The sequence below is a fragment of the Sorex fumeus genome, unplaced genomic scaffold, assembly GCF_029834395.1.
Source record: "Sorex fumeus unplaced genomic scaffold, SorFum_2.1 ptg000131l, whole genome shotgun sequence".
NCBI lineage: Eukaryota > Metazoa > Chordata > Mammalia > Eulipotyphla > Soricidae > Sorex > Sorex fumeus.
In genome coordinates this window covers 37,587,864-37,600,748 of record NW_026606188.1, presented here as the reverse complement: position 1 = coordinate 37,600,748, position 12,885 = coordinate 37,587,864, and the positions used below count along the sequence as shown (strand labels likewise).

Sequence of the window (12,885 nt, the reverse complement as noted above, 5' to 3'; positions counted from 1 at the left end):
GGTTTAATTGATCAAAATTCACTATATCTGTGAAGTAAGAGGTAGTACTTTCCTAGGAGTATAATTGCTATGTTGTCTAGAAAGTGCTAGGGATGAAACCAGCATTAATTCTGTACAATGCAAACACCTTATACTATCTTATACAACCTTACACACCCTATACAACACAACTCCTATATATCTCTTCAGGTAACAGGAAGACATTTTAAATAGTGCAGCACACTTTTTTTCTATATTGTACTGGCAATTTTATATTTATTTCACTTGTCATGGGCTCAAGGACAGACTGATGAGACTTCAGTCTCTAGAAGAACATAATAATTATTTTCTACTTTTCCTAGTAACTCAGACTGTGAGTGCTATTTTTTTTTATATTATTCAACATGGAAAGTATATGTTGGCAAGTAGTAACTTGCAGACAATTTATAGAGGTATGTTCAAATGGAAACACCAGAACTTTGTCTTTTTAACTTGCTTAAACCCAGAGGGTTGATGTAAAATATTTTTTAGAGGCCTCTATATGTGTACCCCAAATGTATGTGTACATATTTTTGTTATTGTTCATGAAAAAGAGACAATCAAGTTTCCATGGAGGAGCTACTAACTTCCTTCATCTTTAGTCTCACTCATATATCTTTACTCACTTAATCACTTAACTTCCCGTTAGTCGTCGATTTGCTCCAGCGGGTGCCAGTAACGTCTCCATTTGTCCCTGTCGCGTGCTAGTGTAGCCCAATGGCATCTGTTCGCTCTGGGAACATGAAGGGCCTCAAACCGATCGTTTATGATCTTGACGAAGAAGTCTGACCATCTGGTAGGTGGGCGGCCACTCGGTCTTTTGACATCCCGTGGAATCCAGTCGGTAATGAATCTAGTCCAGCGGTCGTCTTTAAATCTTATTACGTGACCAGCCCATCTGATTTTCGACACTTTGGCAAATGAGACAGCGTCCCTGATTCTTGATCGTTGACGGATGTCAGAACTCCAGATTCTGTCTCTCATTTGAGTGAAACGTGATATTCCAAGCATAGCTCTTTCTATTCTTCTATGTGAGACCTGAATAGCGTTCTCATCTTTTTTGCGTAGGGCCAAGGTCTCTGAGGCATATGTTAATGCAGGAAGAACAGTGCAATCAAAGATATGTGCCCGGAGCTGGAGGTTCTTGGTCCTCTTAGCTATTTCTTTGACGTTCTTGAAGGCGTTCCAAGTGGCTCTCTTCCTCCTGCACAGCTCGGGTGCCAGGTTATTTGTCATGTTGACCTCTCGACCTAGGTACACATAGCTGTTGCATTCGTAGATGGTCGTTCCATTGAGAGCGAATGGGGCGTCAGGAACGAGGCTGTTTCTCATAAACATTGTCTTCGTAAGATTCAGCTGTACTCCTACCTTTCCACACTCACGGTCAAAATGAGCCAGCATTTGTGCCGCTTGGCCGATGTTTGGTGTTATTAAAACAATGTCATCAGCAAAGCGGAGGTGATGTAGTTGCTAACCATCTATCTTCACTCCCATTCCTTCCCATTCAGGTCGTCACATGATGTAATCGAGGGTGGCACTGAAGAGTTTCAGTGAAATGGTATCACCCTGCCGCACCCCTCTCTTGACATCAACGATCACTTCTTTGTAGAATGGTGAGATCCTGGTAATGAATCCGCAATACAGCTCATGGAGGATTCTGATGTATTGGGCTTGAATGCCCTGATTGGCTAGGGCTTCAATGCCCGCTTCTATCTTAACAGAATCAAAGGCCTTCTTTAAATCAATGAACGTTAAACAGAGCGGCATCTTGAACTCCCGAGAAACCTCAATGAGCTTGGTTATTGTGTGGATATGGTCGATGGTGCTGAATCCTTTGTGGAACCCGGCTTGCTTGCATGGTTGTCCTTCATCTAGTGTTCTGCCAATCCTATTTAGGATGACTGGAGTGAACAACTTGTAGATGATAGACAATAGGCAGATCGGGCGATAGTTGCCAATGTCATGGATGTCTCCCTTCTTGAACAGTAGTTTGGTCCTGCTGGTTTTCCATTGGGACGGAACCTTGCATTCAGACAGGTAGCGAGTGAAGAGTCGAGCCACTGTATTGATGAGTACTGACGGCAGGTTCTTCAGGTGTTCAGGTCTTACCTTGTCTGGGCTGGGTGCTATTTGTTTCTTTCCCGACGAAATGGCGTGTCGGATTTCGGAAGGGAGAACTTTGGGAACAACATATCCATCTTGTGCAATTTGGTATGTCGGCAAGTGGACATGGCTATTGAAGAGATTTGAGTAGAAGTCATGGATAATCTTCTCCATTGCCTTTCTGGAGGATGTGATGGATCCATCAGGACGTCAGAGGCCAGTCATCTTGGTCTTGTAGTTGGCGAAGGACAGGCGGGCGTTACGAATACTTCTCCCGGCTTCTGCCGCATCTACCAGTACTTCTGCTCTTCTCTCTTTGAGGTCTTCCTTGATCGCATCTCTGCACTGCTTTGCAAGTTCGGACGTTAGCTTGCGGTTGCCTGAGGCATGCGCCAAACCACGCTGGCGAATTAGCTCAAGAGTTTTCGAAGATAGGCGATTTTTTGTGGCTATCTCTCTCTTGGCGTTCCCTGCACATTCATGGAGGTGCTGAACCAGTCAATCGTATTCCTTGTCAATGTTGTCAACAATGGCATCTTCCCATGTAGCCGCAATAGTACCAAAGAGTTCCCAGTTGGTGGTCATTCTGGGAGTTCTCTTTTTGAACTTTGCAGCCCTTTCTCCCCTCTCTGTGAAGTAGAATTTTGCATGAAGGAGACGGTGGTCCGATCCTGTTTGAAATTTTGGGACAACAGCGACATCTGTCAGGCAAAACCGTTGATTGAATACGATATGGTCTATTTCGTTGTGGAATCGTCCACCGGGAGACTCCCATGTCCATCGTTTAGATTTTGCCTTTTGGAACTCTGAGTTACCATGAATGGTCTTGGTCGACATGATGAACTCAGACAGTCTCTCATCCTGTTCGTTCCATTCTAGGCCATGGGTCCCGATGTGAAGTTCTTCAGCTGATCTTCTTGGTCCTATCTTGGCATTAAATTCACCCACAATGATCTTGTAGAAGGTGTGGTCTTCTTTATAGAACTTCTCTAGCTCTATGTAGAACTTCTTGATTTCTCTTTCATCATAATGAGATGTTGGTGCGTAGACAACAAAGATAGAAACTGCAGGCAGTGAGCCACACCTATTCAAATGTAAACGTCCGATTCGGGTTGTTAGGCATTGGAATGAATCAATACTCTTGGCCAAGTTTGTGTTGACAAGGACACCGACGCCTCCAACACCTCTTTTATCGCATGTTCCGAGGAACAATTCTTCTCCGGTGTCGAAAACGGCATGGTGAGATTCGTGCCTTCTTGTCTCGGTCAGACCAATGATGTCGCACTTGATCATTCGCGCTTGTACCATCAGGTCCTCGATGGATGCATCTGATGCTAGCATACGTGCATTGAAAGTACAGACGATCATTTTTGTCTTCCTTCGTTGTGGCAGCCAAGGTCGGCCTTGAGATTTTGTCGGCCTCTCCTTTCTCATCCTTCTCAATGCTGCCATGTCGGTGAAGCCTTTAGGGTCAGGTGAATGAGACCAGTTGTAGTTACTGGTTTTGGCACATCGAATACACAGCGGATAGCTTGCCAGGCTCTTCCGTATATCTTTAAAGGACAAATATTTACTGAAAAGTTTTGCCAAATTTCTGCACAACTAGCACTGTAGCACTGTAGCACTGTCCTCCCATTGTTCATTGATTTGCTCAAGTGGGCACCAGTAAGGTCTCCATTGTGAGACTTGTCACATTTTTGGCAAATCAAATACTCCATGGGGAGCTTGCCAGGCTCTGCCATGAGGGCAGGATACTCTCGGTAGCTTGGAATCAAACCTGGGTCGGCTGCGTTCAAGGCAAACACCCTATCTACTTTGCTATCTCTCCATCCCTTGATACAGTCTAAGGATAAGAGATACTGAAGTTGGAGTAGGGGAACATTGATCACTTATTTATTATTTATTAAATTTTTTATTTAAATTTTTTCTGTTGAATCACAATGATAAACACATTTACAAAATGGTTCTTGATTAGATTTCAGTTATGTAATAGTCCGGCACCCATCCCTTCACCCATGTACTTTGACCACCATCAATGGTCCCCCTTTCCCTCCCACCCTCTGCTCCTCCTACCTGCCAATATGGCAGGCACTTACTCTCTCTCTCTCTCTCTCTCTCTCTCTCTCTCTCTCTCTCTCTCTCTGTTTTATGGTTTGCAGTACAGATAATGAAAGGTTATCAGGTATCTCCTTTAACCTACTTTCAACACACCAAACAATTTTTTAAATGCCCTTTCATGATAAGCAAACTGTATCAATAGAAAATTTCATATAAACTAAGAAAATATAAATGTTGTTCACTTGAGGTCAAAAACGATTATGTTCTGTGCCATATACATACCCCCTCTATACTACCCAGTCTTTTTGTTTGTTTGATTTTGGGCCACACTCAGTAGTAGTTACAGCTTACTTCAGGTTCTGCATTTATAGATAATTTCTGGTAGGGCTCAGTGGACCACATGTGGTCCTGGAAATAAAATCTGGGCCTGCCATATGCAAGGCAGGAATCTTATCTGTTGTACCATGCTCTGGTCAAATATATATTTTCCTTGTACATGATGGTTTTGGTCAATGGAATGTAAGTGTATCATCTCTTACAAAATGAAATTAGAAGCTAGTAAGTTCCATATTCCCATCTTTTTTTTAATTATGGTTAAGTGAAAGCCTACGTATTCCAAAAAAGGTTCTAATTGGAAATAAGTGACAACTCTGAACTCTTTAACGAAGAAATACAATGTCAGTTCTTATCTGTAACCTCACGGTCATGGTCCTCCCGTTGTTCATTGATTTGCTCTAGCGGACCCAGTAACGTCTCCATCGTGAGACTTGTTGTTACTGTGTTTGGCATATCGAATACATCACGGGTGGCTTGCCGGGCTCTGCCGTGCAGGCGAGATACTCTGGGTAGCTTGCCGGGCTCTCCGAGAGGGGCAGAGGAATCGAACTCGGGTCAGCCATGTTGGCTGCGTGCAAGGCAAACGCCCTACCCGCTGTGCTATCACTCCAGCCATCTGTTACCTAAGTAAAAAAAATTTTGTTACAGCAGCTTGGTCTTTTTCAGCATAGATATCAATTAGTCTTATAGGGTTGGAAAATCAAAAGGGGGAAATGTGACCTAGACATGGTCAGTTAGGTGAAGTGGGATAGAAAGTCAATAGGTACAACTTGAGAAATTATAGAAATATTCTAATTTGGGAGAGGAAGACAGCAAGAAAAGAAATTTTTGTCTGAATATTTGTTTTGTTAGTGGCAGTCAAATCCTCCAGCAAACATTTGGTTGGAGAAACTCATTGCCTTCATAGTTTACTATTGTTTATTTCTGTAGCACTGTAGCACTGTCTTCCCGTTGTTCATCGATTTGCTCAAGCGGGCCCAGTAACGTCTCCATCGTGAGACTTGTCACTCTGTTTGGCATATTGAATATGACACGGGTAGGTTGCCAGACTTTGCCGTGAGGGCGAGATACTCTTGGTAGCTTGCCGGGTTCTCCAAGAGGGGCAGAGGAATCGAACCCAGATCAGGTGGACCAGTTGCATGCAAGGCAAACACCCTACAGCTGTGCTATCGCTCCAGCCCCTGTGTATTACTATTATTATTACTATTTTATTTTTTTTTGCTTTTTGGGTCACATCCGGTGATGCACAGGGATTACTCCTGGCTTATGCACTCAGGAATTATTCCTGGTGGTAGTTGGGGGACCATATGGGATGCTGGGAATCAAACCTGGGTAGGCCACATTCAAGGCAAATGCTCTACCCACTGTGCTATCATTCCAGCCCCACTATTGTATATTTTTAATTGTTTATTTAAAATATTTGCCTGAGTCACCAATCAGAATCTCCTTCTTACATTCATTGATGACCTTCATGTCTATTCAAACATAATTCATGTGTGCTAAGCAGTTTTACAATGATGTCCTTTAAATCTTTTTATTTATTATATGGGGGTCACCCAGTCAGTATTCAGAAGGGTCCTCACCCTTCCTAGTAATTATCATTCAATCAGACAGATTAATCTATTAAAAATTATACAAATTGGAAGAAGAGAAGTTAATGGTCATTTGGGACTCTTTTCAAACTTTGTTGTGACATTTTAAATATAAATATAATCTTTAAGTTAGCAAATTTTTTTTCAGCTAAGTTTTATAAGCATATCTACTGCTCATTCATTCAAATTTCAACTACATGCAAGGACAATAAGATTGGCATAAATTTTGGAGATCCCTGGAATATTCACTTTGATCTTAATAAAATCTATTATCTGACAACTTTTTCAAGATACAGGAAGAAAGGAGATCCCTATTTGTCTTTTCAAAGAATTACAGAGAAAATTGGCAAATGATTAAACCTGGGAAGAAGGCCACTTGGTTTTTGCACATCAGACAAAAAAAAAAATGTCAAGTCAAAGGGTTTTCCCCATAAGGAGATAGTGCTAATGAGGATTCTTGAGGACGGATAAAGACAGGGAATATAAGAATCTGGATTCTAGCCTAGATCCACATATAGTTTGAAGAGCTTAAATTCACACCAAAATTGAGCCAAATTTTAGTGGAATCTTTATATGTTAGCAAATTTCATTTGAGTTTTCATTTCAGAAAAGATGCTGAAAGAAGGTATATGGTTTAACAGTGATGAAACGGCTACTGCTACTGTTAGTCACATAACTTGCAATATCCTGTTCCTATCTGAGAATCAGGCTAATAATGAAAGGGTGCATATTTAATCTCTGAGTTTTGAGCAATAGAGAGCTGTATGTGTTGTATGGGTTCTTAGTGGAGAGTGGCCTTGAGCATGGCTGTGGCTGGGTACCAGAGGTCTGCAGCAGCCCGGGCTCTGCTCAGGGTGGGGAGTGAAACCCAACCCACCCCCTCTAAGGGGCCTGGGTGAAGATAGCCTGGAGCAAAGGCAGGCCACTCTCCACATGCTCGGACGAGCCTCACTCATGAAGAAACTGGCAGAGGAACCCAGGTGCATGGTTCCCGGGGCTGAGATCTCCAAGTCTGCTCAGATCGGAACTGGGCCTCCTCCACCCAGATCACCCATTTTTCAGTAGCTAGGCAGTTACACCCACAAACTGCCCTCGTTGCCATGAAATCCCAACAACGACCAAGATTCAAAGACTATAAAACATAGCTCCTGACCTCTTATAGTCTACTTCTCCTTCTTGGAGAACCCAGCAAGCTACTGAGAGTATCCTGCCCTCATGGCACAGCCTAGTAAACTCCTGTGGCTTATTCGATATGCCAAAAATGATAACAATGATCTGTCTCATTCCCCTGACCCTGAAAGATCCTCCAATGAGACACTGTTGGGAAGGACGAGTAAGGAGAGCCTGCTAAAATCTCAGGGCTAGGACGAATGCAGACCTTACCGGTGCCCACTCGAACAAATCCATGAATAACAGGATGACAGTGATACAGTGATGTGTTCTCAGCTTCTAGGAGAACCCGGCAAGAGTTTCCTGCCTGCATGGCAGAGCCTGGCAAGCTCCCATGGCATATTCGATGTGCTAAAAACAGTAACAAAGATACGTTTCATTCCCCTGACCCTGAAAGAGCCTCCAATGTAGCACTGTTGGGAAGGATGAGTTTTCAAGGGAAGGCATGTGAGGGTGCAAGCGACGTGAGTGTTCTGTGTCTGAGAATCACTCCCCTAGCTGGCCCATGGTGACAGAGGGACCAAGGACCAGAGGAATGAAGAAAAGAGCCCCAGGCTTGTTGGCAGATAGTTTATTTCTCACCAGCTTTTCTGATCTTTCCCCTTACAGCACAATTGTAGTCATAGTTTTGGTCATAGTCCCAGTCATCATAGTTCCATCATTCTAGTCTCCTCATACACCTCTAAATCCTCTTCTGTTTCTTCCCTTGCTAGTCATCATCTTGCCCCCTCTTACCCATTAGAGCATAGTCATATAGAAATCATGAAGAGTGGGGGTACTCATAGGTGGGTTTGAACATTATAACAATAAACAGAGGTAAAACCACTCCTTCAGGGGAAATTCTAGGGGATTAACTCAAGGACAAAAATCTCATCTGAGGGTTCAGCACTCCAGATTACTAGAAGATCCGCTCAAGTGCGGGATTCCTTTCAGGGTGTATTGCTTTCTCTTTTCTTCAGCTAGTAATCCATTTAAACAATCATAGTAAATTTACTTCTTATAATATTTCTGGGCTGTAGCTAGCACAGCGGGTAGGGCGTTTGCCTTGCAAGTGAAATCGGGTTCGATTTCTCCTCCCCTCTCAGAGAGCCCGGCAAGCTACTGAGAGTATCTCGTACACACGGCAAAGCCTGGCAAGCAACCTGTGACGTATTCGATGTGTCAAACACAGTAACAAGTCTCACAATGGAGATGTTACTGGGCCTGCTCGAGCAAATTGATGAACAATGGGAGGACAGGACAGGATAATATTTCTAGTCCTTTTGTATGAACACGTTATGAGGTATATTAGGCTTAAAGGTTGGCTTTTCCTGGAAACATCTCTCTCTCTCTCTCTATATATATATATATATATGTATATATATTATATATCTCACAGGCTAGAGTCCTGAGGCCAGGTTAGTCTTTCCTAAGCCCAGCAGAGTCCTTAGTCCTTATTCAGTTACTTCCTTTTGGGTCATGATAGAGTTTGTCCCATGACCATGCTCTTAAACTGATTATACTTGCGATGCTTAGCTTGTCCCCTTTTGATGCCAGGATAGCTTACAGCTTGTCCTGGGTCCATCCAGTCCCTTCATTGGGACCCTGATTTTGGAGTGCTAGAAATATTGTTTCCTAAATATTATTTTGGAGTCAATTAGCTCCCATGTTACAAAGCATAGTATGAACTGTCGTCCTGTGTCTATACAAAAAGGACATGGCTAAACCATGCAAATGACATAAAGCAAAAAGAAAAGCAGGGGCACTGATGTGGGAGTAGCTCTATAAACCTAAACTCCCTGTAGGAGGAGCAAGGACAACCCAATGTTACCCACTAATTGGATTTTGTTTAAGTTAAGAAGTGAAGAACCTACAACAAATCTAAAACTACAGAAGAAATAGAAGACTTAAAAGATAGTCATTTCTCCATTCATTTATTCAGTATCTTGCAGCCCAAGATCACACAAAAATGCAGTGACTTCTCAGCCATAGACTACAATAGTCTTTTGCAAGAATAGCTTTATTATAATAGAATAAGTTGGCCAATTATGGGCTTGTTTCTGGGCAGTGAGTAGTAGTTTTAAATCCAAGAACTACGAGTCAAAGAGTAGGTGGCAGAGTTAAAGGAGGCAGAGAAAGGTCCAAAAATTTAAAATAATAAAATTAAAAATCCAGTGATAATTTATTGTATGTCATCTGCAAAATATTTGCTGTTCAAGAGTATGAAGTCCATCCCACATAGTGTTAGCAGGAAATAAAAAGGGAAACACGGTATTAGATTCTAGTAAACTTTGCCACATCTTTCATGTCAGCAATGCTCCTCTTTATTTGTAATAAATATTTATCACCACATTTTAGTCCTTATTCCAGTGTTCCTAAATTCAAATGTTTAATCAAATATTGAGACTTCTGTTTAGCACAGTGTTTCTCAACTTTTCTCAGCAGTAGTGTCCTTCAACTCTGTTTTCTTCCTGTGTTTTATTTATTCAGGATCAATTGGCCTCTGAGTCTTATACCATGTCCCCTCCCCCCATTTATGTGATTGTCACCTGTGATGCATTTGAAAAATCCCGGAGATCCACAGGAAGACATCCAATATTGACTACCTTGTCATTCATTTAGCTTGTCTTTTATTTCTCAGATTTGTATAAATTTTTGTAACACAACGAATATAAAATTTTATACTAATTGCATATATCTACTGATATATAATTACATACTAGTTGTACTCTTTTAGGATGCTATATAAGTAAAAATATGCCCATATTGATAATCATACTTATTATCATTTAAAATGACTTTATTCTTTTCATCTGTATGCCATATACTTATTTTTGTGTGTTATTCCAACAGATAAAAGATCATATACAATTTTAAATAGAATAAATGAGAGTATACATTCATGTCTTACAATATTTCACTGTTAAGAATCTGTGGGATTCAGAGAGGTATTACAGCAGGTAGGGCAATATCTTTGCATGTAGCTGACCTGATTTCATTCCCTGGCATCACATATGGTATGCTAATTGGGCGTTTTATTAATATTATATCAGAGTGGGACTTTAAAAGTATCCAATTCAACTATTTTTTTACCCTTTATCTGGGAGGGTGTTTAAACCATATATAGCTGATTTGTTGGTATAAAACTATGTATTTGGTCATTAAACATTTAAAAACTGTAGAATTTGTTACAGATGCCACCTCCTTTATTATTGATATAGTTAATATGAGATTTTTATTATTTATACCTGGTCAGTCATAGGGGCTGGAGTGGGTAGACCATTTGTCTTGCACGTGGCTAACCTAGGTTTGATTCCTCCATCCCTATGGAGAGCCTGGTAAGCTACTGAGAGTATCCCGCCTGCACAGCAGAGCCTGGCACGCTCCCCGTGGCATGTTTATTATGCCAAACACAGTAACAACAAGACTCACAAAGGAGACATTACTGGTACCAACTTGAGCAAATCGATGAACAGCGGGAGGACAGTACTACAGTGCTACAATGCTACCTGGTCAGGATTGCGGTATGATTTCACAGATCTTTGTCTTTTACTTCGAGAATTTAGCACATTAATAAAATTAAATTAATTATTTTTGGGGGATTTGAGAGGGTCATACCTAGAGGTACTCAGACTTAGTCCTACCTCTGTGGTTAGGAGTCACTCAGTACTCAGTAGGTCATATGTGGTGCTAGGGTTAGAATCCAGGTTGGCTGCCAGCAGACAATCTCATTATCCTCAGTGCATTTATTTTAATAAGATTATTATTATAATCAGGCCTAAATTTATCATTTTTATATTCCATTTGACTTGGTATTTATTTTAATGTCTTCTTTCTGAATAAGTGCATACCATTTATTGATTTAATTTTTTCTAACAGGCTTTTTTAAATTTTTTATTATTTTTTCTTTTTTTATTAGTGAAAAACCATGAGGTACAGTTATAGGCTTACAAATTTTGTGCTTGGGTTTCAGTTATACAATGATCAAGTGCCCATCCCTCCACCAGTGCCCGTCATCCATCCCCATGGGTCCCAGCAGGCTTTTTAGATACAATTCTTTGCTTTAGTGGCTGCACTAGGATTAACAGGTCTTTATAAATTTAACTTGTGCCTAGTTATTTTCAAGTGATGTTGTATTGCTTTATCTAAAGAATAAGAAACTTCGCGGGGCCTCATAGCATAGGGGTAGAGCCAGCCCTTTCCTCCCCTCCCCAACAAGATGCCAAGTTGCTGCCCACGAATGGCCTCTGGATCCTGATCAAGTTGCTAAATGACCATGATCCCAGAGACTCAGAAACAAATCTCGGAACCCAGGGGCTTTTGGCAGAAATGCATCCGGTCTCCGCAGTAGGTTACAGGTTCTGGGCCATCCTAGATGGAAATAGGTTTTGTGCCTTGGTCTGTTCTCCCTGGCAGCTCGGTGACCACCATCCTCCAGAGGCCACTGAACAATCAGGTTTGGGCCCGCAGTGACGAGACACGCAAGACCTCATGGGATGGGGTGGTGCCGGCCCTTTCCTCCCCACTCAAGGAGACCCCGGGTCGCTGCCCACGATCGGCCTCTCTGGCTCCTGATCAAGCTGTTTAATGGCCATGACCCCAGAGACTCAGGAACAAATCTCAGAACCCAATAGGTCTTGGCAGAAATCCCTGCAGATTTAATTGTTAAAATTTTGGTATTCCAAAATTGCACTGCCACTACTGCGGCAGCACAACATCATATGTTATTCATAAACAGCAATAAAAAACAAATTGTCTACGGTTGGCTTTTTGGCCCTCCCGTTGATCGTCGATTTGCTATCCAATACTCTTTTTGGCAGATCTGAGTGTTGGGGTAAAATCCCAAATAATAATGGTGGGTCTGGGGTCGAAATATTGAATGAAATCAAAGTAGAGAGAGAGTCATGTGGAAATCATCTGCCCCACAGGTTTTAGTTTATTGCTTGATGTATTTTGTGCCCTCCATGGACTAAGAGAAAAGAGATTCTGAGGACTGGCCACTTCTTGGCTACTTCACCTGTGGAGTTCAGGAAGCTCTCCTCAGCAATGAGACCTCCGGCATTGTCTGGGGCAGTTGCAGGGGCTTTGTGCAGGTGGCCATAGATGCACAAGTGCCCATTATTCCTATGTTTACGCAACATATTCGAGATGGCTTTAGATCACTTGGAGGAACAAGGTTATTTAGGAGGCTTTATGAAAAATTATGCTATCCATTTGCTCCCATGTGTGGAGGCTTTCCAGTGAAGTTACACACTTATTTAGGTGATTCCCATTTCATACGACCCAAAGCTGACTGCAGAAGAATTAGCTTAGAAGACAAAAAATGCTGTTCAAGCTTTGATTGATATGCACCAAAGAATACCAGGAAACATCGAGTGTGTTGTTAGAACGTTTTCATAAAAAGCAAAAGATCAACTAGAAGATGATTTAATACATTTACAATACTGGGTTTGTGTCTATAGTACTGTCTTCTGAATTTTATAGGCCCTATAGTATTTTTTAAAAAATTTTTATTAGTGAGACATCATGAGGTACAGTTGTAGACTTACAAATTTTTGTGCTTGGGTTTCAATTATACAATGATCAAATACCCATCCCTCCACCAGTGCCCATTTTCCACCACCACGGG

The 12,885-nt window shown here is 41.7% G+C and overlaps 1 pseudogene; it reads left to right on the top strand.

Annotated features, from left to right (window-relative positions):
- Positions 1 to 10,758: 10,758 nt before the first annotated feature.
- LOC130046110 (transmembrane protein 68-like) lies at positions 10,759 to 12,675 on the top strand (annotated as a pseudogene).
- The last annotated feature ends 210 nt before the right edge of the window (positions 12,676 to 12,885 follow it).